Source organism: Camponotus vicinus, unplaced genomic scaffold (assembly GCF_025532165.1).
Source record: "Camponotus vicinus isolate PSW18456_S1 unplaced genomic scaffold, iyCamVici1.0 SCAF_12, whole genome shotgun sequence".
Lineage (NCBI taxonomy): Eukaryota > Metazoa > Arthropoda > Insecta > Hymenoptera > Formicidae > Camponotus > Camponotus vicinus.
In genome coordinates this window covers 16,433,603-16,461,526 of record NW_028141948.1, presented here as the reverse complement: position 1 = coordinate 16,461,526, position 27,924 = coordinate 16,433,603, and the positions used below count along the sequence as shown (strand labels likewise).

Genomic DNA, 27,924 nt, shown 5'->3' with positions numbered 1-27,924 from the left:
GGAGGGAGAGCGAGAGGCGTCGCGGAGGTCGACAGGGATCCACCATCCCTCATTGTTAGCTCCTTTAAAAAGACGCCGTCCCCCGTTAAGTATAATAAGTATGAAATCTGCAGGCAGCTCTCGGCGCGCCGTAGTCCTCGTCCTCGTCCTCGTCTTCATCTTCGTCGTCGTCGTCGTCGTCGTCGTCGTTGTCGTCGTCGTCGTCGTCGTCGTCGTACGTTTCGTTGTCCTCTTCGCTTGCACACTCAACCTAGACTACCATTTCTACCCCTCTGTGCGCGCTCTCCTTATAATCCATCTAAATTTTAAGAGCGGATCAGCGAATCCCCCGGAAAACTTTGCCACGGAGTTGCCGCGGTAATCCATTTAAATAATTCCCGTCGAGCCAACAGCGCGAAAGGGGTTTTCTTCCGCGCGCTGAGAAAGTCGATCGTCTCTTTCTCTCATCGCGTCACTTCCAGGATTGGCGCGGCGGACTTGGTACATTGAAAAGTTACGGAGGCGAGAGCTTTGATGATGCCCGAGACATCAAAACTGCACCGAAGGAAACGAGATCCATCGGTCGAAAAAAAATTCAAAATATGTCGGTCTTGAACACAAACTTTTAATCTTAATAAGCCTATCTTATTTTGTACAATTAACACAATTTGCATTTTTTTAAAATAATTATTTAATCCTTGTAGAGTACATCTATAAATACGTGCAAAATGTTAATTAAGATAAGAAATAAGACCGAAACAAGAAAGTTCCGAACTTATATGTCTACTGGAACAAGATGATGCAGAGATTTACGTTCCGCGTTTTCATCCTGATAGATCGCGTATTCGCGAACGGACGAGAACAAAGTTGTCGGTAGCAAGGTGTTACGAGAAGTCTGGTTCAAAGCGAAGACTAGTCTTCTCCGCGACGATGTTCTCGCTTTTGCATGCGAGCGCCGATAATTCACCGAGACCTTTGGGCCTTACAACGTGACATCGGCGTCCGAGCGTATCCGAGTGATTAATGAAGAGGTGCAAAATGTACTAGCGTCTGTTGGCGTGCCAAACTCACCGCATACGAGTCACAACAAAGATTCTCTCGGTATTCATATACCGTTTAATAGCTTAAAGCGAGATTTCTACAATATTATAACGTATCATTTGGAAGAAATTATTCTTTCTTCGGAGAGGAAGAAGATATCTCCAAGCGATCGCCGACGAATGATAGAGTGTTGGAACTTCCTCAAGGCCCTCGTTTACTTTTCGAGGAATCGCGGTCGCCAGTTTCAAACGAATTCGTCGATGCCATGTTCGACTTGCAGCTTCAGGTCAAAAGCCAGCAGACGACGAGCGGAAGATATATGCGCGTTCGCTCGAGCATCGCGACGCGCTTAGTTCGCGAGCGAGAAATAAGAATGCGTTTAACAGCCGGGGGACAGTCGCATTCTCCGCGAGACGACGGAGAGACGTCGTCGTCAACGAAGACTATTCCCGTCCATCCGCGCCATGAATCTCCTCAGCGTCTCGTCGACCGGACCGCTCCGTCGAAACTCTCTCCGCCCGGGCTGTTTCTCGCTACTGTCACCGCGTGCTACGTCTGCGAGGAACGTCGATGATTTGTTGGCGAGACGTTCCAACGAAGGCGTAAGAGCGCGCCGTCGCGTTATTTCCACGCGGATGACTCCACCTCGTTCACCTCGCCGACGTCTGGTCGCGAATTGCGTCCTTGTGTCGGGCGAGACACGTGTTTCGCGCAGCGAAAGCAGCGCGTTGGCATGTCGGAGGAACGAGGGGAAAATCGTGCGACATTTTTGAAAGAACGGTACGCGCTTCACGCGCCAGATCGACATGAGAAGATAGAACGGTTTTTCGCAAGAGTAGAAAACTGAGACTCGAACAGCGTTCCATTCATTTTGCGATCAACGTCCGGTGACGTGATATACTTGAGAATTTAAAAGATGTTCTAGTTGGATAAATAAGTAACGCTCCTAAAAGTCACTTAGGAACTCGTCACAAGAACGTATTTTGATGGTAGAATCACGACGGTGACCCCTGTCGTCGAGGATTTGGTCGATCCCTCTCCCTTCTCGGTTTCGTAGGCGATCACTCACCGGATGTCGCCGGTACCGAGGGACAAACAAACCTTGCTACCTTGTCTTGACCGTGGGGCGAAGGTGGTGTCACCATAAACGAGCTGTCGGAACTTTGACGGATCTCGGGGGAAAGTGTAACGTATCGAAAAAAGAAAAGAAAGAAGAGAGATCGTCATGACTGCGTCCAGTAAGACAGAACACGAGTGTGCGCCAGATTAATATACGCGTGTCGTCAATTCTTAACCATACAAACTCGGCGTTTCTTGGCCCGAGATGAGGAGGGAACCTCGAGCAAAGGCGGTCCCTCGAAGAGGATGTCGCGGCGCGTCGTGGGAGGGTTTCCGATACCGCCACTTAATGCCGTGGCTCGAAATTAATTAAACTTTTGCGTTCTTCCTGGAGCTACGGTGGCGCGGAGCCATGGAAATAAAACGTTGATGACACGGCAACCCGGGTACCGCAAAGCCCATCCCCGCGTCTTTCGTCGACGAAGGGCGCGTCGCTCCTTAATGGGAAAAAGGTAAACGAATTCTCACGCTGTTCCGTCGCTCTGATAAAATAAAACGGTCTTTTTCTCCCTTTCGGCACGAGGGAAAGAGAGGGAGGGAAGAGGGGTGCCGCATGATTTCAGTAACGAAATAAAAAAGAGCAAGCGAGGATGATAGTACCGACCCTTTTTAACACGTTTCTCACGGAAAATTCGTCGCATCGCAAAATTAAGCCTCCTCGTCGGGTTCGTTAATTTATATTCGCAACGATATCCACCGCTCATTATCGCCTCTGCAATTACTGGGACATCGCTGTTCGCGAGTATAAACAGCTCTCGGTGCGGCCTTTCCGGTTATTCAATCGCGTGCGCGCGAGTCACACGAGAGTTCAAAGTGATGTATATTTATAGGTTCGTTAACCGGAGAAAGGAAGTGAAAGAAACACGGTGAAAACTGAATGAGCTGCGTTTCTCTATCTCTGTCATGATTTCTTGGATGCGTTTGCTCATTCGCGATTTAATCAGAGAATATGAAAGCGAAAGAATATCACTTATCTGTGCCAGCAGATAAATGGGGAAAAATTAGGAAACGTTTTAGAATGATATCGAGTTGTCCGTTATTTCTAAAGATGATTATTCTAACAAGTTATATATGTGGACGTTATATAAGATATAATATTAACCGATAAGACATCCTCCGAAATAATTTTTAAAGTCTGGGGAAACACACGTTCTCAACTTTAATGTTTCATATTTTTCATAAACAGAAGTAAAATTAAGTCTTTTTTTTAATAAATTTTATTTACTTAATTGCCTTAATAAATAAGTTTCTCTATTTTTAGAAATTTTATACTAATTTTACCACTATTTATTGTAGAATTTAATTTTTCAAAATATTTCTTTGTATAATTAAATTTAATTAATTTTCTAAATAATTAATTTCAATCATCAATATAAATTAGTATAAAAAAATTAAATTTTTTCAAATTTTATAATTTTTACTCTCTACACGTAGACTTAAAATTAATTTATAGATTATTTCATAAGTGTTTTATATATATTTATCTATAAAATGTTTTATAATTTATAGTATAAAATTTATATTTTTATATTATTTAATTTATATTTAAATGCGATATTTTTAATTTATATTTAAATGCGATATTTAGCTTTCTTACTAATTTCCGCTGCTGTTTGCGGCCAATTCAGCGTAGGAAAATGAAGACATTTTGCTAACAATAAGCATTCTTCGCGGAATAAAATAATATGGTCTCGCATCTATTCGACTTGTAATGCCGCGTGATAATTCAACAAACGGTCGAGCAGAATCTCGCAGACGGATTTTCTCCGCGATTCGACCGACTCCTCCTTTTACTCCATTGAGTGCTACTTCCCCCCTCTCTAAACCTTATCCACCAAATTGTTCCCATTCGAGGATGAACCGTCGCCGTGCGTCCCTGAAAGACTCGTTCGCGCTTATAAATCTCAACCTGCAGCGACGCATAGTAAGAAGGAATAGAGAAAACGGAAGATACAGAGGAGGAAAAACGGAGAAAGATGGAGAAGATAAGAAGGAGAGAAAGAGAGATGAGAGAAGTGAGGGAAGAGAAGTGAGAAGCGTCTCTCACAAAGCACCTCACCCGCCTCTTTGTCGCCGCAAACAACCTCTTTATGGAGTCAGCTCTGAAACCGCTTCGCGAAAGATAGAGGGTAAGGGCGAACGATAGAAATGGGAGAGCCGGATCGAAGAGAGGAAGGGAACGAGGAAAAGGAGGAGGAGGAGGGAGAGGAGGGGAGGGAATAGCAGAACCTGTCCTCGGAATTCCTAATTCTTCGAAACCGTCGGAGAATTCCCGAAAGGTTCCATTCAGGACCAGCGATCTCGGGCATATCATTAGCACCGTTTCCAGGTACTCTGGCGGCCCGCAGAGCTCGTGTGAATGGTTTGTTCGGGTTTACTGACTCTTGTCTACCTCTCTCTCTCTCTCTCTCCATCGTCTCACCATCCCCATTTCAATCTCTGTCTCTCACGACACGAAATCTTTCGATCGATCGGTCCTCCTCGCTACTGTATCCGTTCTGTCGCTTCGATCCTCCTCTATCTTTCTCTCTCCAACATGGTTACATTAGACTGTATTTTAGCGAGCGGGGAAGAATGGAAAGGTGTAACACGATGGTAGCTTGGTTTTGTTAAGACGACGAAATGTGCGGTTTGCAGTTCGCGCTGTTGCAGCACGACTCTACAAGCGGGCTCTCAATGCACGATGCTCGGGACAAGTCCACAGGTACGTATCGAATCGACAATGATGACAAGGGAGACCAGCTGAATGGCCTCAGACGAGAGCCTCGTTAACTACGGCCTTGGCGCCATCCGAGATGCCCGTCTCGATATCGCGCTTGACGATTACGCTCCGACTCGTCGTCGTTCTTCAACCTCGCAAATGTGAATTTTGCTGCATTTTCAGTCACATTATCGCGAAGTGCAAATCGACTGCGAATAGTTTGTAGGCATAGTAACGAGACAATCGTCTATCGTCTATAGACAGTCGCACTATCGTCGTTTTTTTTATCGTAATAATTTACGCGATATTTTAAATTATTTTTATAATCACAACGTTTCAAGTATTTTAAAGAAGTTTCTTTTAAATGTTTTAAATGTTATCGAAGGCATTTGAAGGTCTTAAATAAAATTCACAATAGTTAGTTTACGTTCCAGTTTGTTATACAGTCGAGTCGATGCGTTTCGAAATCGTTGTCCAATTCTCCCTGATACAGATAGCTCGGACATCGGACCGATCGATGTCGTGGGTGGTCAATAACGAGGACAGTTGTGAATGAGTCCAGTGTTCGATGACTCGTTTATGCACATCGTTATCCGCTTACACGCAAATATCCCAATGACCCAAGGTCGAGCTCGAACAAAAACCATTTATTGTTCTTTGTGACTGCTGCTTCCATTTCGCAATGAAATGGGCGACGATATCAACGATAAAAGATGGACAATACACGCACAGAAGTGTATATCTTTCATTTAATAAAGAGTAACGCTAAAAATAATCTAATCATTCAAACGATACGCGACTCATTAAGAGATACAATCTTCTTTCAGCGTACAAAGAGCGCGTTTAGAGTCATTGATAATGCAAACGATATTCGATTATCGTCCAAAATCGTACCTAAAGATTGGATTAAACAACTAATTAATGATCTATTATAAGACTATCGCGTGTAGAGTAGACAGTGGCATGTGCTAATTTTATAGATTAAATTTACATATTAGTAATAGAACATTCTTGTATAACACTCTCTCTCTCGTAGTGTCAATTAATTAACATCGTTCGCGAAAACGTTATTTTTTAACACGAGACTTGTCCAGCTAAACGAAATGGTTAAGCCTGTAAGTATCGCGCTGTCGCGAGTCGCCTCGTTATAGCAGATGAAAACATCGACGGACAGCGGGCAAGTGACAAAGAGAGGGTAGAGAGAGTAGAGATGGGACAACGTGCATGCAGGTTAATAATAATTCGCGACCGGGCCGGCGGTGTCCGGATAAGATAACAGGAAAGGCTGCTGGTAATAGGCGGTAGGTACGGTATGTATTTTGCCCTACGAGAGAGACGGCCGCAGCGCCGGGCAGGGGTAGAAGATGAGGAAGAGAGAGAGAGAGATAGGAAGAGAGAGACAGAGGGGGAGGGAGGAAGAGAGAAAGAGAAAGCTAGGCGTGTGCGCGGCGTAGAACATACGCTTCATTAACGGATCATCTCGTGTTAATATCTACTTTATCCCGGGGCTGACCGTATCAGCTCTGGCCAGGCGCGCGGATACCAACGGATACCGACGCGTACCAACGGGACACGCGGCGCGGGCCTGCAATCTACCCTATCTCGTCGACGCATCATCGTCCACCGCTACACCCAGTGCCGTACCGAACAGTCGCGCACCTCTTTCCGCCCCGCTAGACTTTTCTCGATCGCGCGCGCCTGTCCTTCCGCCTCTGCGCACTCTTTATTAACGTATCACGGGTTCGGACATTTTGTAAAAAAAAAAAAATAGAGAAGAGTTTGAACGAGCTTGGAAAAGTTTAAACTGCGATAAAGATATTTTGGACACCTCGTCGAAGGATTTAACTCTAGGAGATATATGTAATGTGTACCGGTCATTTATTTATATAACTCTTCCTTGACGGGTTCCGAATTTATTCGAATTCATGCTAAATTCCTCGATGGCAACGAATGCAGAAAAAAATGCGATATAGATTTAATACATGTTTGTAATGCTCATCAAGTAGATAGAAAGGAATATCCCACGCATTTCTATTCTAAAATAGAATAAATATTATTTATTTATACGTTGCTTATATTCCTTTTTAATCGTTTTTAATATATTTATACTATATTAATTCCTCCTTTAATCGTAATATATTAGTAATTCCGAGGAAGTCGAATTTCCGAAAATATAATAAAATAAATATACATCTTTATATATCCGAGAAATCGAAATTCCACTATGGAGCCGATATCCGTCAGGAATTAAGAAGCACGCATACATGCGTGTGATACATTTCCAACACTTAACTCATAACCGAGGAGGTTGCGCGGCGACCGACGGTTTTATCGACAATTTTCTCCGGCGCACTTTCTTCCTCGTTTTTCGCAAGTGCGACATTCGTAACCGTGGAGACTAACGTAGGTGAATTACAGGTGATACGTGCAACGGAGAAGAGGAAGGAGGTCGCGAAGACGAGGGCGGGGGCCGAGAGAAAAGGTGTTCGGGCTCGAGGGTTACGAGCATCGCGGGGCCGCGCGCGCGCCCTGCGACTCGTATAACATCGTAATCGCAATGACGGTAATAACGTCTCGTAAAGTCTTTTTACATAATCAACATTATTCACAATTTAGGGGCGAATGGGCCGCCGGGAACGCGCGCCCGAGAAGATAGAGACGACGGTGGTGTTGGATAATGGGGATGGTGATGGTGGTGGTGGTAGTGTGTAACGACGGTGGAGATAGGTAGCGTAGAGGAATGGCTTGTGCGGTCTCTCTCAAAGCACACAGGATACATCCCTGCCCTCCCCTCACTTCTATTCGTGCGTTCCCTGCTCGATGACGAAGTGGGCATAACCACGTGCTCGCGGAACGCTGCCACGGAGAGGATGGGAGGGATGGTTAGACAAACGAGCCCCTTGTGGGGTGTTCCAAAGGATATTCTACCAACCGACCGTATCGCGGCTGCCCGGGCATTGCTGGCAGGATATGTAATAGTATGTACGTACTCGCGTAATATTAGAGCTCCCTCGTAGTTTGTCTGCTAACAGGGTAAGGGTAGGGGATGACGAGCGAGAATTACCTCCATTTACACGTTTGGTTTAGACGAGACTGTCGGCATTCAATTGCCATCTTGCATTAAGATCTCACCGATAAATCTGCCAATTCACGTTGAAACGTCCCGCGGGGATAATGTTGCTGGAATTATACGCCAAAGACTTTAAAAAATTGTCTTCTCTCTGCATAAAATAAGGTATTCTGTTGCTATCAATTTTTGAAAATTTTTTATATATTCTTCGAGAGGGAAATTAATATTAATATTAGTAACAAAATGTCACAACTTCTACGTGTAACAATTATACGGGCTTTAATTTTTCATTCCATCGTTTAATAGTTAACAACACCTTTCAATGTCCGCTATAATAAAAGTTAGTAGGTGAGAGAACGACGAATACGTGCACGCTATAAAAGATACATCGAAATGTTTGTCTTAGGACCGAGGGCTCTAAGCTGGTCAAGACCGAGTCTAGGAAATGGGACTGAATACGACACGGGAGAGAGCAACCAGAGGTTGGAGATGGAATAGGTTGGCTGAACTGGTAGTCAGCTGCTGTCAGTCCGTCCATCCGTCCGTTCGTCCGTCTGTCCGTTCGTCGGGGTCCGCCAGACACGAACCCCACCGCCTTTCGAGGTCGGAGGTGGATACACGCTTTTCTACTTAGCGAAGGGGCACCCCCAAGGGGGTTGAAGGCCGAGACCCACCCTAATTGCGTCCGAGAGACCGGACAAAGCGCGACTCGTGTATGTGTGCGCGCGAGCGCGCGGTCGAAGGAGCGCGGAGGGTTGGCGGAGATCCGGAGGTGGCAGCGGAGGGACAGAGAGACGGTTATGTCCGGGCCAGGCGTTCAGTTCCGGTTCCCACCTCTTGTCCGTCGGGCTACTGCCCTCTGGCGGTCGACACGGTGTACTACAAAGTTTGGCGGACTGAATAAACTTGGCGGCCGACCCTTGGACAACTTGGAAAAAACAGACAACACGATGTGAAAAGGCACGGGGCGGAAATAAAGGAACGAGCGGACACGGTGGTGCGCTCGCGGTCTTCCCGATGTCTGTATCACGCTCCCTTATATAAGAGGATACTACTATTCACTGCACATTCCGCCAAGTGCGAGAAGCATATTGCATACGTACATATATACATATGTATACCGCTTATGGCTACGAGAGAGATGATGATCTAACTTTGCCAAATTTTATAGAGTGTAACATACAATAACATCCTTTCACCGTGCATCCCTTTGTTAATTTTTTTACACCAAATTATAATGTGAAGGGAGTTGTTAAAAATAAAGATCTAAAAACTAAATTCCTCATCAGAGTCATGTCAAAGTAATAAGGTTTAGCTCAAGATTAACTATGCTTTTAAGAATCTTATTATCGCCTTAGCGATGAGAAGGGTGCTTTCATCTCGTATTTCATAGTATTTCTAGACAAAAGTTAGCTGCTCGCACGTGTACAACGAAGAAGGATCTTGGTTCCTTCTCTTATACAAGACAAGCTACTCGAATCATTGTTCTGACGCTTGAACCGTATCAAATCCGGAAGGCATCAAGATGCCGTCTCTACGCGAAGACACAACATCCACGCGTGAAGCAGCCGTTTCGTGCGGATCGTGTGCCACGACATGTACACCAGCGCCTCCTGCAGCAAGACAAGAACTCGGATGGAGGCGGAGTTCGTGGTACGGCCTTCTCGTGTATGCTCCTCCCATAAGCTCGCAAGCTGCTGGGGTAGGCAACACAGTTGAACGGCACCTATATGGATCTTGGAAGCTTATACCCCAGGCCAGCCTGGCGCACCCTGATGGCAAGTGCCGTAAACGTGTCCGGGCACCTATTCCGCCGCCTGGAGTCAAGGCCTGTGGACCTGTCTCGTCGGTTCGGTGACTCGCACTTGTCGTTCACTCCCCTGCGCGTCCTCGTGAGATCAAGGAAAGTATCGCGTTAATTCACATTCCTGTGCACCAGCCTTATTTCACATCCGATTGACGTCCCTAACGACGCACGTGATGTCTATTGGCAAAGGCAACTTCGCGCGGATACTGATGTGGTGTTTCGAAGCTCATGTAGAGATGCCACGTAAAATGTATTAGGATCGAAATTGAAATTAGTGAATTGAAACAATACGAAAATATTATTGAATTGTGAGTTTCTGACAGATCTTGTGACGTTTTCTTTTTCCATACTATTCTTTTTCTATACTATAATATATATTTAATGAAATGCGCTTATGCATTCTTTAGAAAAAACTCCTTATTAGATCTTTATGTTTTATAAATCAATCAAGCACGTTTATAGATAGTATAGATAAATGCGTAATAGAGAGCAGAAAAATAGTAGAGAGAAAAAAAAGAGGAGAATAAAATAAAAATAGTTTTCAAATTTGAATTGTTTTCCCCGATTTATCGCATTATAGATTTATATCGATATCGGACTTGTTATTTTCGCTCTTGACACGAGTTATAAAACAACATGTATCGATATCCGATCAATGGGTAAAAGTGCACGGAATGAGAGCGAATCTCTCGGTGCACTTATTGCGCTTACCGTGGCGAGGAGAAATAGGCTTTTTTAAATCGTTTTAGAGCTCTGTAGCTGTAGGAAGCGAAGATCAATAAAACAGTGAGAGGAAAAGAACAATTTGAGGGGTGGCTCCGGTTTCACAGCGACGGTGCACGTTTGACGGGTAGGAGAAGCGGAGAGAGAAAGAGAAAGAGAGAATGAGAAAGAGAGAATGAGAGAGAGAGAGAAAGAGAGAGAGAAAGAGAGAGGACGAGAGAATGAAGAAGGGTGGATGAATGGTGTAAGGTGGGTGGAGATGGCGCGATTCAATTTAAATGAAACTCGTATTAACGATGTGAAATCAGTGAATTCAATTAGGCGAGTTTTATTAATACAACATGATTAATTAAACAATAGGGCACGATGGAGGAAGAAGATGAAGGGGGGAGGGCAAAATAAGACCGGGTAAAGGGTTACAACCCTCCAAGAGAGAGCGGCAGATGTTCGTGGCGTCAACCGAATTATTAAATATCATAAGTTTGCGCGCCCGTTGCGCGAACAATCTCCTTCAATAGGTAAGGTATTTTTTTTCCTGAAAGATCTAACTTGCGAATTTTCGTATCTGCAAATTTTCATGGCCAAGTATATATCGTACGAAAAAAAATATTCTTATTCTGTCCCCAATGGACAATTTCAACAGACACGAACAGCAGATGTAAAGATCATTATTAAACATCCAACAGAGGAGAGAATACATCTGTTTACTTGGGATTGTATGAGGTGTTTATAAGTGGAACGGGAGGCATCTTTCTCGTCTTTGTTCTTTCGCCGATGGCGGATTTTTCCGCGTGACAGGTATACCTCGCTAACCCTCTACTACTCTAAAACGACACGGATTTAACCGAAAAATCAGTCTTTTGAAAAACGACCCTTTACAAACTCGACTTAAGAGAATATATATATATATATATATAACTTGCGTATTCTATTTCACGCTAGAGAAAAGCAGAATTGTAAGGACACTGGTTCGCTTACTTACGACGAGATTAAACGCGAGAAAGGACAAATAGGGAAAGAAAAAAAAAAGAAAAAATTCTCGCCTCACTAATTTCTCTGCAACTAGATAAAAAACTTAAGTCTCTTTAATTGCGGCTGACTCCCGTTGGCGTTTTATCGCGACTTTAGCTAAAATATCTCATTCTCTGTAGCTCTTCATATCGAGTCGGGCATACAAGCCGCGGCGTTCTAAGGTTTAGACCAACTTTTTCAATGAAGATTATTCCAAAGTCCGCTAACTACTCAGCGCTCTCTTGAGGGTTTGCGCCAACTTTTTTCATTCGCCTAACTTTTCCGAGAGTCTGCGTCGGCGAAGGAGAAGGAGTAGATTGCACGAGCACGAGAACAAGAATATTGGAGACGGCTACATGTTTCGTTTGCTGTCACCTTAAATTTGTTACGACTGCGTCGACAGTGAGTTTGAAATCCGAATTCATAAGAAAAGCTATGCTTTAATTAATTAATTAAATCTATGTAACCGGTAATATTTACGCGAATTTGAAATATCCATATGCTTTTTTATTTTACTTTATGCGAGATAGAGTAGAGAGTTAATCTGTATCGAATATTAAAAATTATTATATATATCATAAATTATATAGTCGAATATTGAATAAAATACAATTGTATAGAGCCGAAGAAATGATATCGCGCTACATTAAACGATTAAATTCGCTCGTTTATCAATTAATCTTCATTTACGTTATTATTACGGTAGCTGCAATGTGCTTTTCATGTCGCTACAGCTCGCTCGTTTCTCCATCGAGTAGTCGACGACACGGCCTCTTCCCGAGAAGAGCCCACGCGATTTATCGCTCGTTAGCCTTCAGAGCCGGACCAGTCCACCAGCCTCTCGCCGGCATAATGACTGTAAGAGGTATGCGGCGTATTCAGGCGTCAAAATCCGCGGCCTTACGTTGCCTCGTAATTGGTCCGTCATTCTTCGGCCCGTCAAAATACACAGTGGGGTATAAAAGAAGAAGGAGCTGCTGCTGTCGATGCTCGGCCAAGGACCTGATTAGCGACCCATGGATCCCTCGAACGTTCACGTAAGTCCCCAGTCATGGAAGCGCAAAGTTGGTGGGGATAGTGAGAGTGAGCAGGAGAGGGAAAGAGAGAAAGAGAGAGAGAGAGAGTGGAGAGAAGGCGATTCACCGAGGCGAGCACCTGACATTCATGACTCGAAACATCGTTTGACGTTCATTCAGGGCAACTTTTTGAGGCAGCCTGTTTTCAGCGCGCGGATCGAATAAGGCTCCACAATAACTCGTGATGCAGGCAGCATGGATAATTGAACGTTTCAGTGACTGCCTGCCACGAGTAATAACGGTATAAGGTACCTTGCATATATATGTCTGATTGCGAGAGATCGACCGTTTTGTGATGCGTGCGTGTGCGTACATGTGTGTAGTAAGGAGGGAAACGTGGTTAAGGATGCGCTGGGATATGAACGGAGTTAAACCTCCGCGCGCAAGTCCTCCTGCCGAGGAAGTATCTTCATTATCCGTTGACAAGCTCGTCGACTCGTGAATAGAGGTGTGGAACATGGACTTTGTCCGTGAACGAGGCACGACAAAGCGCGAAAATGCGATTGTATCAATATTACTCGTTTCTGTCGGCGTGATGTGATGTGAGCTGCGCGCATATCTCCCCGAGAAGGATGTTTGCGCGCAAAAGTGCGCCGTTCACGAAGGATCACTGGTTGAAAAATCTCCGCGACGGTTAATTAACGAACGCGATATATTAACCCGTCCTCTTTATTATCGTCGACGGCACTTTGCGCGGCTGAATTTTTACTTTGGCGGCTTCCAGCGTTCGGCAAAGGCAGACGCATTTCGAATATTGGCAATCAGGGCGTCGCATTTAATTTCGGAACCCCTCGTCACGAGAAACGACAAACGTTTTGATCAAACATTTGGCAAACACTCGTCGGGCCCGAGCGGGCTCTCTCGCTCGTCTCTGAACCGAAACAGCTCTGTCGTTTCCACAAACAACCGCCGGAGCGAGATGGACCAGCGACGGAGGGAGACGGACAATCGGTTGTTTTGCTACTGTCTGTGCCGCAAAGTCCGCTGGGCTGCATATCTCGGGGCGCTTGCTTCGTCCATCTCTCCAGTGTACTTTTCTTTTTAGTATTTCTCTACAAGTATGTCTTTATATCTTCTTAATATCCACCCATATAATGTACATATGCATATAAAAACGACATTGATATCGCAATTGCTTTTCTTCATCTTTTCCTTTTTTCTCTATGACACGCTTGAAAGAATATACAATTCGACAGATTTATAATTATTACGCGTTTTCTTTTTTATCAATGTTGATTACAGAAGAAAAAGTATTCTTTATGGGCAATTACGTTGTTCATGGTTGCAAATATATACATGTAAACGAAAACAGCGCGCGTTTCAGACACGAAAAAAAGAATGCACGTTGCCATGACTTGATACGGGCTGGCAATAAAGCGACATGCCGTTGTTACTGTAACTATTAATTAGCAGCCGAGCCACAGCGCCGTCGCTCACGGGATCAGCGCTTCAGCGTAGTATAAAGGGTCCGGAACATATCGCATAGTCTAAATGGAAACGTCACGATGATCGTGTAAGTGGCTTGTCTAACATTTTGATTAACACGTCGGTTGCCGGCAAAACGAAGGCGGAAAGCTGCAAAACGCGAAAGGGGCCCCTCCCTCTCGCCTCCCTTCATCTCCCTTATTCCATTCTCGTTCTTTATGGCGCGCGTACAGACGCAGGTTGGTATTAGCTTGTCGAGGAGAAGGCGGCTGTCACTCAGCCCGAGCTCAGGTATCCCGAAAGACCGTCTGGCTGTGTCAGAAGGTGGATACGCGAAACCGGGGCCATGTGAATCGATCTGTTAGGAACATGTTTACACGCTACCGCCTCTCACTCCTACCAAGCTTCGACCAGCCTCCTTCCCAGCACTCATCTCACGCGTGATTTTAACAATCTATTCATTGTTAAATCGAGCCGACGATTTTTTCCCGGCATTCTTTCCATATTGTAATATCTTTTAAATAATATTTCATAATTTATATATATATGTACATAAACACACATACATATTCTTCTTGCGAACAAAACAATTTCTCGGCAAGCTCCATCGTTACGAGTGACGCAACTCGACGAACGGTCGTTTGCCTATTTCAGGCCAAGGCGAGCTCTTACTCCGACGTTGGGCCAAATAAGCACAGTTTACAGTCGAGGGTCGTGGGGTTCATGACGTTACTTATGCAATGTAACTCGACTCGACTCTGAGAGAGAGGAGAAGTCGCGAAGAGGGCGGGGAAGAGGCGCCCGCTGAATTCATGCCCTCTTAGAATACAACCCTTGTGCGGAGAAGGGTCGCGGGGAACCCTTATATTACTTACTGTAGACCCGGATCAGGAGAGACCCACTCGGCCCCTTTTATGTATGAAACCCCCGCGTATAATACCCTTCTCTCTTGCTGGCATCGCGCGCGGGGGTGGATCCGGATTGGTCACCGGTAGTCTTCTCAAATTACCCGTCGTTTAGAACTCGTTTCTCGCCGGTGAGTGCAAATGCATACAAATATATATGCTGATCGCGATCGTCCATCCGATATAAGGGGCGCCTCCGCATAAGGGGTCTCTACCACGTTTGATTACACGTCGACTGATGTTTATCCGATTATATCGAACGGATCTCTGAAGAGAGATCCGCTTCGCGGCGTTAATCGCGTCCGCGAAGTCGAGAATTGACTGAAATAAAAAGTTGCGTTATCGTACAAGATATTTTGCACAGTTGAAATTGCAACAAGCAGAAGATCTCGCGTGTCTCTTCTTATTCTCAATCGTAGACGTAGCTTTAGAGACGTATAATTATCGTGATTATACCCTCATCGACCGTTGTACGTATTGTTTTCTTTCGAGAGTGTAGCTTCTAGACCAGTCGTTTTCGACTGGTTGCAACTTTTTACGGTATCAATCATCGCATTTCGAGAAAAGAAAAAAAGATTCAACGGAATCCGGTGAATCGGCGCCTTGTCGACAGCTGCCTCATTCTTCGGGCTCGGTCCCGCGTCGCGGAATAGAGCAACTGGGGCAGAGCGTTGACGGGAGAGAAAAGAAAGCCACGAAGGTGGAAAACGGCTTCTTTGACAAATTCGATTCGCGTGTCACGGCACGCGGAACACGGCGAGAGCCGGAAAACCAGGAGGGTTGTTCCGCGCTCTCCCGCAGTCGCTAAATCAGCTAAATGGCTGAAGCGGCAGAGCTCAAGGAGGAGGAGGGCTGAGAACCTGTGTAACGCGAGGTGTGACAGGCGTGGCTGACGCCATCGGTAAAATCTTGAATATTTGATGCCGCGCGTCTCGCGGCTGCTGCTCCGCCGCGTGATATTGAGAGCCGCGTGAATTTCAAGCGTCTCGCGCGGAGAAAATCAAGTCTCATCGCTCGCCTCGGAGAAGAAAGAGAGGAATCGAGTGTAGGAATACCGGATTGTCTGGCGCGTCACCTCTTATCTTCGTTACCCGTCATCGCTCTTCGTTCTCCGCGCGAATTATTCAACGACTTTAATGCTGCGCATACATCGCAAAGGCCGGGGGCTGGATTGATATTTCTCGACGCGGTATTAATTATTCGCATCGGTACACAACGCACGGGAATTTAATTATAGAAATTACCGCCTGGTATCGCAATCGGATGTATATTTCTGAGCGTTGTGATGTTTACCATGAAAAAGAAACACGCCGGCAGTATTCCTTTCCTTTCAACATCGTGACATTGGTATAATTCGCGAACGATCCTCTTCAGATACCAACAATTTGGGAAATTGTCGCATTGGAGAGTTTATCTCGCCCTCGATAAAGTACGAAATAAAAACATTCACGTCGAGGGAGGGAAAATGTTTCGCCCGTTAATTCCCATTGTGTACACCTCGAGCTCGATATTATGAGTCATCTTGGAGACGCGAAACGACCAAGGGTGATAACAATCGCGTTAACGTTTTTACGACGTGTGTTGAAGCGAATCGGGCGGGATACGCGAGGAATGATGATTGAATTAAGCGTCTTAAAACCAGGACCGTCATTGATGACCAGCGCGAGGACGGGTCGTTTCCGACGACCGCGGCCTTTGGTGCTTCGCACACGACAAAGCCGGACCTACATATTGGAACGGAACTCGTTCCACGACTCATCCAATTAATCATTTTACGAGCCATAGACTTTCCCTCCGTCGCCTTCCCGCCGTCGGTTCTACAGTTGCGTTTGTCGTCGTTGATTTTGTCGCGGGAAGAATCGCCGGAGCGGTATAAAAAAAGGACCAAAAAAAACATAACGAAAACAACGCGACGTAATTTTTATTGTTGAATGCCCCGACGCTGGCCGTGACACGTCGAACGAATTAACAAGCTCGGCTCGGTGATTTCCGACGGTACATCAACAACGCCCACCCAACGCTCCGATGTTAATGCGTATTAATGTCGAGCGTGTAGAATATTCGCTTTACGAGTGAGTCCGCCGTGTGTAGGTAGGTAACAAGCGCATTTATTTATGGATCGCCGGAACGCCCGATGAAACATCAATGTGTCCGAGTGAGCGCGAGGGAGAGAACGCGTTCATAGACGACCTGGCGAGAAAGCTAGAGAAAGAAGGGACGAGAAAGAGAGACGGGACAGAGAGGAGCGAGGAGAAAAAGGGACGGCGATATAGAGAAAGAGGATGAATAGGCGCGGAACGAACGTGTTTGTGAAAAGTACGAAATCGTCGGTTGATAATGGGCGCAGTTTATCAGACCCCCTCCCTCTCTTTCCGCCAGAGCCCCTGTACCCGGCGCTCTTCCGTACCAGCGGCAATAGCGGGCGCTTTCATTGTACACGCGGCCTGCAAACAATAATCATGACACGCGGGATTGCCCGGCAATGACAATGGAATTGATGAAATATCGATTGCGCGCCCGGACGACACCGTATAATTGTTTTACAACGACTCGAGCGCCATCGGACTCTGCCGATAGAACCGCGATGGCTACGTAAAATCGCTCCCGAACGAATTTCCAGGCGGAACGATATACGCGCACCCTCCGTACCCGTTTTACCCAACGGTGAAAAGAGAGGACGAGAAATGCACGCGAGAATAACTGAAGAAATTATTACTAAACGAGCGTCCACTTTTAATTAAAAAAAAAATCAATCCGACGATTGGAGATTATATCATACATAAATATTTTACGTACTTTTATAATAGCTCTGTCATTTTCTCTCAGAGCTGATTGCAATCTTGCATAACGAGAGCAAACAATCTAGTTCTAGTTCTTCAAGTATTAATAAATGTTTATACTTGGACAAGAGTATTTCAATATCACGGATGATAAGTCTCATAGAATGGCGTAGTGGAGTTTAATCTCCTCTGGCTTGAGATTTCAGTGTAAATTCGACGCCAACATTAATCGCGCGCAATTACTCGACGTGTCGCGTCGCGGAAACGGTCTCCGAGACACCGGTGTGTCAGCGGACTGACGCGGGGGGCAATAATCTTGAATCTCATAAGCAACGTGTGTCACACACAAGCGGGATATGTTGCGGGAGAGCGGGCGGTGTCAGCCCCGTCTAAGAACAGGTGGTGCCTAAAGGGCGAGGAGATTTGTAGTTTCATTAGGCAGCGGCTGCTGCTTATGACGCTCGGGCCCCGGGTTGTCTACAACCACTTACATCGCTACTTACCTGCGTCGCGTCGTAAGTAACCTCTCTCTCCCCCAATTCGGCTCCGTTGAGCCACTTGCAAGCCTAGTCTAGGAAAACGAGCAAGAAACATACTACGTGCGTTCAGTTGGGTAAGTGCCATCAAGGACGAATTATATGTGATTTAAGCAAATGCGCAGAAATAAAGCCTCCCCGCGAGAAGCGAAGAGAAACGATTTTACGTAAATAATACACGTTGTTGATTATATCAATCTTTTCGAGCTCTTTCAATCTAAGATCGATACGAGAAATTGATATAGAGATCTCGACAAAGTGGCTCGATGACAGAAAGGATAATCGACTTCTCCAAAGTTTATATTACAAATAAGACGGATAGCGAGAGATAGGAGAGATCTAAGATTCTGAAAAAGCAGCAGTTTGGAAGTTGCCGGTTTCCCAAAGCCGCAAGATTGGCTTCCGGAGGGGCATCGGAAAGTTCGCGCAATTGCCTCTCGGAGAGAGGGGATTCTAAAGAAGTTTCCCAAATTGCGCGACGATCTCGTTGAAACGACATTCGCCGGGCGTGTTTCAGACCCACGAGCGGCTCTGTCGAAAACTTTTGACGTCGGTGTCACGTAAGGTAGGTAGATACGCGTGACGTGTGTATCCGGCATTCATACATTCGCACGAAAAAGATGCAGATGGTGTTCGCATAATACGAACTCCGGGGTGGCAGCTGCGCGGATATACAGACGACGGATTCTCGCGGCTCTCGAATAAGCTCGTCGTTCTATTCTAACACAGCCGCAGGACATATCATTATACGATAGATATCTTGAAAACTGGCATAAACAGATTTACGACCAAAGTCCTCTATCTTATACAGAAAAATAGCTAATACCGTCTAAAGCTCCGCGTTATATTTCGCTCATATCGTTGCAAATTTTTGGATATCCGATAAGTATTGAAATATGTATGCGAAGGGATCGTGTGCTCCGATATGTATACGCGATTCAATTCGATCGCAGGAGCGCGAAAAACGTGTCGCTCGAGACAGATGTTTGGAGTAATCACCACGTCACGAGTTTTTTAAAAACGGATCATTATATCTGCTTGTCTATCTCTCTCTCTCTCTCTCTCTCTTTTTTTTCACCGCGAACGTGCCCGAGACTCTGATCCGCGGATCTCACCGAGTAACGCAATCGCGACTCGGTACGATGGCAAAACAGCCGCTAGCTAACTCGATTCACCCTCCGTCCCCTTTTCCCCCTTCCCCTATATCGCGTCGTTGCGACGTATCGACTACGTAGAAGTGCCGGACGTGTTTCTGCTCGAAAGCGCCGTAATTACGGGTATCTTTTATAGGCAGGAAGAAGATATTTATACAGCCGACGTGCTGGATGATCGAGGAGGCTCTCTCGCCCCCTTCCTCCCTCCCGAGAATGACGCGACCTTTTCCCTATCAACCGGCGGTGAGATGATCCACGGCCGATCCAGCCAGATCACGACTCTAACGCGGTGATATTTTTCATGTATGCTCGGTATGTTCGGTAAATTAAGCGTCCATTCAACGCCATTCGACGCTGAGAATGCTCCTTGCGTTCATGACGTTGTTTGCTTAAAGGTACAATGCTGCTGGTTGCGATATAAAGCGTCATTGAAAATAACTGACTCGGTCGGAACATATAGCGAGATAACAAAAGCAAACAGCCTGTATAGATTGAGCATTCAGGGGAGGGTGTAAAATGTAAATCGAATTTATATATGTATAACGAGTATACGATGTATAATGCGCAAAATGTGAAAGTTATTAACTGACGCCTCTTATATTTCGAGCTTGACGATCTTGAAGTTTATTTAACTCGAATGTTGTCGTAAAAAACGTAACTGTTCCATCGTAGAGCGAGTGGAATTTTACGCGGTTCTTTTAAAGAGAGGGAGAGAGGGAGTCGGAGTCAGGAAGTGATAAAGAACGCGCGCGCGAGGGAGAGTTAATTTCATAGCTGATCACCCCGGGTAATCCAACCCGGAGCGGGGGTGGTGCCACTGATGCGGAAAACAAAGCTGCAGGGTGCGACGCGAGTCACCCTACCAAGCTTTTCCGAGTCGTACGTCATAAGTGCTTCCGCGCTAGATTCATCATCTTAGCCGGGCCCGGCTTCCAGCGGTGTTATCCACTTTTTCCACCCTTGTCGACGACGGTAGACGGGCACGGTGACGGGGATTATTCTGCTTGAACCGTCCCAAAATCTTCTCTTCTCCAAGAAAAGGATATTCTTCGCGTAGAGAGGGATGAGAGCTCTTCTCGGAATTTTTCTCTTCAAAATAGAAATTTCTCTCGGGCAACTCTCTTCCCTCTCTTAATCGCTCTTCGATGTCCAATAATATGCAGTTTGACTTGTTTTATACGAAATCTCGGCAAAGAGTGCGTACTTAAATCTTTTTCCCAATTATACAATTTTTTTGATTATGCGCCTTATATAATTCCTTGACATCTGTTATATCCGCGATTCAATAAATGCTTTTTTCGTTTTTGCGAGAATAATATCAAACCGAGGATAAAGAGTGCGAATGGCGCGTCGACTAGCGACGACATATTCAAAGAGGTCCCCTGGAGATAGCGCGTACAGGGGGTAGGAAAGATGTGCGTGCGTGGGGTGTGAGTCGCGTACACGCCACAGGCCCCTAATGGTGGCTGCTTACGAGTTGATTTATTTATCGGAGTGGCGATACCGCGCGACGAATCCACCCTAAGAGCACGCCAGATTAGCCCGGGGCCCCCGGTGTGTATCTTTCTCGCGGCTCTATGGACGCATAATAGACACACGTGACAGACGAGAGAAAGAGAGAGAGGGCCAGCGCAATAAAGTATACTCGGGGACGCATAAAAACGAAAGGCGAACGCATTTCGCGAATGAAATCACGTATACATGTCCGCCGAATAATCGAAGACGGGCGGGGTAGGCCACTTTTTTCCCATTAAATCGCGGGCTTGCGAATCGAAGCGAAATTCGCGGGAGGATGATAGATCACCGATACAACGGCAAGTGTGTAAACGTACCTCGCGACACAGCAATCGGTCTTGGGAACGAGCCGCTTGATATCGGTATCACGTTTCCCGTAATCTCCGGTAATCTCATAAATAATGCGCGCTACGTGCGCTCCGTCCCGTATGAAAAACAAACCCGTTTACGTGCCGGCGCACCAAATTCTTGGACTGGTCGACAACCCAGACGGGGGTGTTGCGCCTTCGGAATCTCGCCCGCGCGAAACTGCATGTCGCGCGACCTTATCGGCATTGCACGCGCGCGTATATATCGCGAGAGACTCGTCCTGTTATGCGCGAGATCGTAATCGAAATTCTATTTTCTGTCCCGCATTGTGCGAGTCGGAGCCCAGGTAAATCCCGATATACGTTCGAATAAAATCTAACAATGACCGGCCCGATCGGGGGCTCGGTCTCTTTTTTTCCCTCTCCGAAAGAAAAAAAAATGGCTTTTCGCCAAGCGTGTACACAAAAGCACGTGTACAATCGTACAGCGAGATGCGGAGACGCGAGCGCGAATAACCGCGTTATCTATATATGTATATATATATCTGGCTGGATCTCGATTTTCATCCCCTTTGCCGATGGGACCGCTGAAAAGCGCGTGGACGTGGGGGTGAGAAAAGGAAGGAAAGAAGGGCGACGAGGGGGGGGGGGAGGGGGGGACGAGTTCGCAATGCGAGCGGATTGACCTCGCGATTTGACGCTATGCAAACGGCTCCAGCCAATTATCCGCAGTCTCCCCCTTTTTCGGATTTTATGCCCATTGTGTACGCCGACCCCTGTGCGCGGCAGAGAATGCACATCGTGTATTCATTCGGCTAAGCGTCCTTGCTGCATGGACTTTCGGTGTCGCAGCGCGTGTCGTAACAGGCGTTATACAATCGGACGTCGATGGTGTGTCTGGACTGTTGTGTGATTGTCTTCCTTTACAGCTTTCAACTCTCTCCCACGATATCTCGTTGAAATTATAATGCCACATGTGGCACGGCGAATGGGATGAATTGGATCAAGAAATTGGCAATTCGCGTATCAGAGAAACTACGAGTCATTAAACGCGAGAATGGCTGTGAAAAGCGCTTTGTGTGTATATTTATTCCATGTATATGTATTATTTTATGTACAGATATGTATTAGAATAAATATATAAATTGAGAAATTTACAAGTCTTATCGCGCGCGCGCTGTCTTAAATTGAATTTGTCACTATCGCGATATCAGCGAAAACGATTCGAACCGACGTGTCTTTAGATTCGAAGACACGTCATGCTTGACGACTTTGGAGGTGTCAGTCTACTTTCCCGTTCTGCTATTCAAGATTCAGACGTTCCCCTTTCCCTGAAAGGACACACGAGTTCTTGTCCAAATCCTTTCAATGCATACATATGTATTATGTACACAACGAACACGCGGGAGCGCCTAAGGGGCGTGCAAGATTTCCTTGTCACAAAAGTTATATGTACTTGCGCAAGAGAGAGAGAGAGAGAACAAAGGAACCATTTTATTATGAAATGGTAACACTTAGGCTTACACGAGCTTCCTTCGTCTCTCTTGTACTGTAAAAATATTTTCTCTCTTTTTATCGTATTGTCTCCTAATTTGCGTTACTTTTGCGCCACTAATGGACCCTAAGAATAATCTTACTCGAAATGAAATTTATATAACAAACAGAAAAATAAAAAAATATAACTCTCCAGACTTGGTTGTACAAATGATTATAGTGTCGTGCTTCAACGATAGTTTTTTTTTATATACAAAAGACATTGTTCATTAATTATTTGAAACATTTAACTGCGGTAAAGTTATAACTAGACGCTTGCCGGGGGCAAGAGAGCCAGGTGGAAAAAAAATGAAAATTTATTACGACTCTCTCTCTCTCTCTCACACACACATACACAACACTAGTGTTATAGAAACGAAATTTCACCACAACCTCCGAGTATGTTCAACATAGTCGGTATTACGGCTATTTTATTCCGCTAATACTTCGTGCTCGTATCCTTATTCGCGCTTTTATTCATGAAAATATTCGCGAAATGCATACGCGTACGTATACACGGCGGTATATTCTGTATTCAGGCAAAAACCTGAACGTCAGTGCTAATGAACAGCACGACGAGGAAGGCGAGTTTCGCTCGGGAAATACAGCGTTTCGCGCTGTATCGCTCGCATTTGATGATTAAATATCATCGCGTCGAGATAACGAGAGATTTCGGAATTATCGCGTTCTCTTGCCTTGATTCGCGCGTAAATTTCCAACGGGGAGGAGCGTACACGGAAATCGGGAGAAACGCGGAGCGAGTTGCAAAAAAAAAAAAAAATTAATAAAATAAAATAAAATCATTCGCAACACGCGGCCGTTTTTGACACGTATCTCTTCGGGGACCGGCGAACCCGGCCGGATTCGCGCTGTTCCAAGAGTCGGTGAGAGTCGGTCCGATGGTGAGCGGGTGAGCGGGGGGGACGGGAGGGCAACGTGGACGAAACATGGACGTGTCGACGTCCATGTCCTGTCGCGTATTTTCTCGCGGCCGCGGGTAATCATAAAACTCGAGCCGCCCGCGCGTTTTATATATGTATAAAACTGAAGCGGTGCACTTTTCCGACCGGTGTACATTCGAGTCCTCGCTTTGAATACAGCGCCCGGAGGACGGCAATAAAGAGTTTTGACAAACGGGCTAGACGCGACGCCGCCCGCTCGCTCGCGCGACGCCGGGCGTCGCGTCGCGTCGCGTCGCGACGCCACCCACGTACGCCACCGGGCGGCGCGCGATTGTGTGCGTAAATCGCTACGTGCGCCGCCGCCCGGCTTTTTCATTCGGCCCGGAAAAACGAATGAACGTCGGCCGTGACGACAAACGGCGGGTACACGTCGGGTACATGAATACACGAGCGGCCGTTTGTACATTTCGCTCGCTCTCCGCATACTGTAGCCGGCAGTATATTACACTGTGCTGCGCCAAATCGTCTTCGGGAGACGAGGTCGCGAATCGTCGAGGCTCACAACGATCAAGGAATGACTTGAAATTTTGCGCGACTGTCCTACTTTATCATGCGATTTTTAACGATAGAATTGTAAGCATATATTGTTACAAATATTCACATTTGACAGATGTCAAATTTATAAATAAACGCGGTCCACGAAAAGCGCGGGTTATTTTTTCCGGAGGACGCTTCGCAGAGTCGAATGATCTTTTTGATAGAGGAAAAATCGCGCTGCGCCGGCTTTTGTAATTGCTTTCATTCGTCGTCGGCACGAGTCACGCCAATGTGTGTATGCGGGAGGAGAGGAACACTGTGCCGGTTTTTATTTTTATTTTGTTGGGAAAAACAAATGAACGTCGGCTGTGGCGACAAACGGCGAGCGCACGTCGTCTACATGAATACACGCGCGAACGTTTATGGACCTCTTGCTTCTATTTCGTTCTCTGACGCAAATTATGAGTACACCCGTTAAAACAAAAATTTTTATCGCACCTGTAGAAAAAAAGAGAGAGATGCATTTATTAACGTTTCGGAGTAAATTCTCCAAGAATAATAAAAATTTAAGAAATAAAACACCTGGATTAAAATACAAGCGAAACAGTAATTAATAAAGACGAGAGAGATTTGTAAAATAATTAATTAAAAAAAATATATAATTCCAAAATTAAATAAATATTCTCGTCTCATTAAATCTTTGTACAAATCATGACACGTCATCATATCATGTCGGAAAATTCATCAACGCGTACTCGCGTTTAATATCCGCCGAATTTCCATCGATGGAACAATCAGCCCATCTGCGACGAAATTTTTGCTATCCAACATCAATATACACGCTAGCCGAATGATAACACGTTGTATCACACTGGTACATGCATACATGCACACACACACACCTACACACGACCATCTCTCATCATCCGGCGTGGCGGTGACACTTCACCCCGCACCCCCGGAATCATCCAACGATGAAGCACTCGATTACTGCATTAACAATACTACTAATTCAGCAGTGTCCCGCCAAAGCCCCTCGCGCGCGAGCTCTCTTGAGCGGGGGCTCGGATTGGAATCGATATCATATCGTTCGCAGCATCCGTCCGGCCTTCGGTCACGAGTGTGTGTACACGGCTTTCGGCGTGGCTGGCCGACACTCGTTTTCCGCCGGGCCGTTTAAAACGGTTAAAACGACCGCACGACCGATACGTCATTCCATGATGTTCACGAGCCGGCCGTTGGACGCGCCGAACACGATCGCCGGCCAATCGTAATCGTTGACTCCCGATTTCCACTCGCCGCCGCGGTAATGAAATCGTATCGCTCGCTACCGCACGTTCAATCACCGCATTTATTCGATATACCTACATCGCTTTCGCGCTCTCGTGTGCGTATACGACGTATTAATTTCGACCCTTCTTTTTCAACGAAAATTGCCATTTATTTATTAATAGGAGGATGCAATTTGTCAAATTAGTTCCCGTTTTTTTTTTGTCTTTAATCACTGTCGTTTTTTCGAACGTTTTGTCTATTTTCAATGAGAAAAGAAGTTTTTAATTTGGTTAGGACGCGTAATTTTACCTGTCGGATCAAATTTTCCATCGCGAGAAAATTTTTGATACTATTTTTTATGTCTCGTCGCATTTTTGTTAACAGTACAATAAGCCATTTTTATGATAGAATTTTTAATGGAATTTTTTTATGGTTGGAAACAAACAGAATATAATGTCGAATATGTGCTTTATCAATGTCATCGTATCCATTACGTATTTTTTGAATAAGGTTGAACACTAAAATATTCTATATATGACGTTTTATAAATATTAATATCAGTACTTCAAGAAATAGCAGCAATATTCAAATTTAAATATTTAAATTTAAATATTTATGTTTATTAGAAGTGAATAAAATTAAGGACATTAAATTGCACATTCTTTCATTCTATGAGGCATATCGTTTTATGCATTTACTTGCGTAGCTATATTTAGCTATGTGCGAATTGACATTAAAATCTTACTTTTCGCTCAATTCCAAAATCTAACATTTGGAAATTTCTTTTAAAGAATTTAATTTTGACTTAACGTCAACATATTTAATGCGAAAGTAAGAGCTAACTAGTTAATATTTTATTTGAATGAGGACTCACCCAATTGCATCCTGTTCCTTATCCTGCTTCAAAGTCCATCCTCTTCCATTCTCATCTGAAACATTTTAATTCTTTTATAGTTGCAAGTGGGAATTTGTCATACTATTACTTATTTTTTATACTGTTACTTGTTTATAATATATTTTTTAATAGATATGTCAATTTATAATTGCATCTAAATAAATTTTAAAATATGCGTACATCATCAAATCTATAGACACTATATTCATAAATATCCAATAAACTCTTCTCACCGAGAAATCAAATTCAAATGTACGATATAATTTTGTTCAAGATTGTAAAAAATGCTTTCTTTATTATTAATTTATTATTTTAATATCAAATATATTGCTCTTGTAAAATAATCTAAAAATAACTGAAAACTTATTTTACGAGCATTGAAAAATCATATTTTCCGGAAATAAATTTAGAAATCATCTTATATCAAAATAAAAAAGTAAAAAATAAACAACATATAAAACAAAAAATTATTCAGTCTTTAAATATATTTTACACTTGCAATTAAGAAATTGGAGGAAAGAACAATTAATTGCATTAACATAATTTACTCTTACAGCGATATGAGCATTTTTCAATCAATTTCGATTATCTTCCAAATTTTTTAATATTTTTCTACTTTGAACGATTAATTCATAATTAATTAATTCTAATACATTCATTTTTTTACGACTCCCTACAAATGTTTTTTGAAAACGGAAATGTTAAGTCAGCACTCGGATCTTTAATATTAATTTCAGTTCCTTGGTAATTGGTAGGAGCAATATAATTCGGGCAGTTAGAGCAACAAATGAGCAATAAATTAGCATTTAATTACGTCGTACGAGTTTGATTTCTCGTGGCCAAGTTATAAAATAGAGATAATATTTTCCTTCGTTAACCCGAGGACGCCTCTTGCGTAACAAATACGAGATACATATACATTGTAATAAAAAGCGGAACGCGACGCGGCTCTCTCCTCACGAGTCGCGTCGTAAACCGGCGTGACGTATGTGTATGTGTTCGCGTTATGGTCGCGCGGTTGAATCAGAGATAGGTAAGGTAAGACAGGTGGATAGGTGTAGAGGTACATACATCAATTTCCGCGGATATTTCTTCGGGTGCGCGTAACGCACGCGTGGCACAAGACTTTACGTCGATATAAAGTCGGCGAGAGCAGCATCGGGACAAGAGAAACGCGATCGTATGGCTGCTGTGGGTCGAGCGGTGGCGTTCCCCGCTTCGAGGCAATGAATACGAATAGGTTTCGAGATACGATCTCTCTCGGGATACGCGGCGGTGGGGTTAAATTAAATGATTTGCATAAGTAGGTGGGTGTCGACACCGGCAAACATTGACAAACGCGTGTGCTGCAGCAGCACGCTCTCTCTCTCTCGCTTCCTCTCCGTCTCTTTATCCGCCATCTGAGAGGGGGAGATCCGTATATATATATATATATGTATACGCCAGGTTATAAGAATATATTATTACGAGTAATACATACAACCGAGAGTGTCTCTCGGCGCGTTGTAAAGCAGTCGCCAGATAAGAACAACGAGCGCACGGGGCGACACGTGTCGAACGGAGTGTGGGTCACTGATACAGCCGTTTGCAATTATCCTACACGCGTCATCGCGAAAGCCGCTTCTCAATCGAGAC

The 27,924-nt window shown here is 44.8% G+C and overlaps 1 long non-coding RNA gene across 1 annotated transcript in view; it reads right to left on the bottom strand.

Moving 5' to 3' along the window:
• The window catches only part of LOC145963033 (uncharacterized), a 269,815-nt gene that overhangs the window by 179,653 nt on the left and 62,238 nt on the right, over positions 1 to 27,924 (bottom strand). The window contains exon 3 of the long non-coding RNA XR_014436058.1: positions 26,269 to 26,323. This is a non-coding gene — a long non-coding RNA (uncharacterized LOC145963033). The remainder of the gene's footprint in view (positions 1 to 26,268; positions 26,324 to 27,924) is intronic.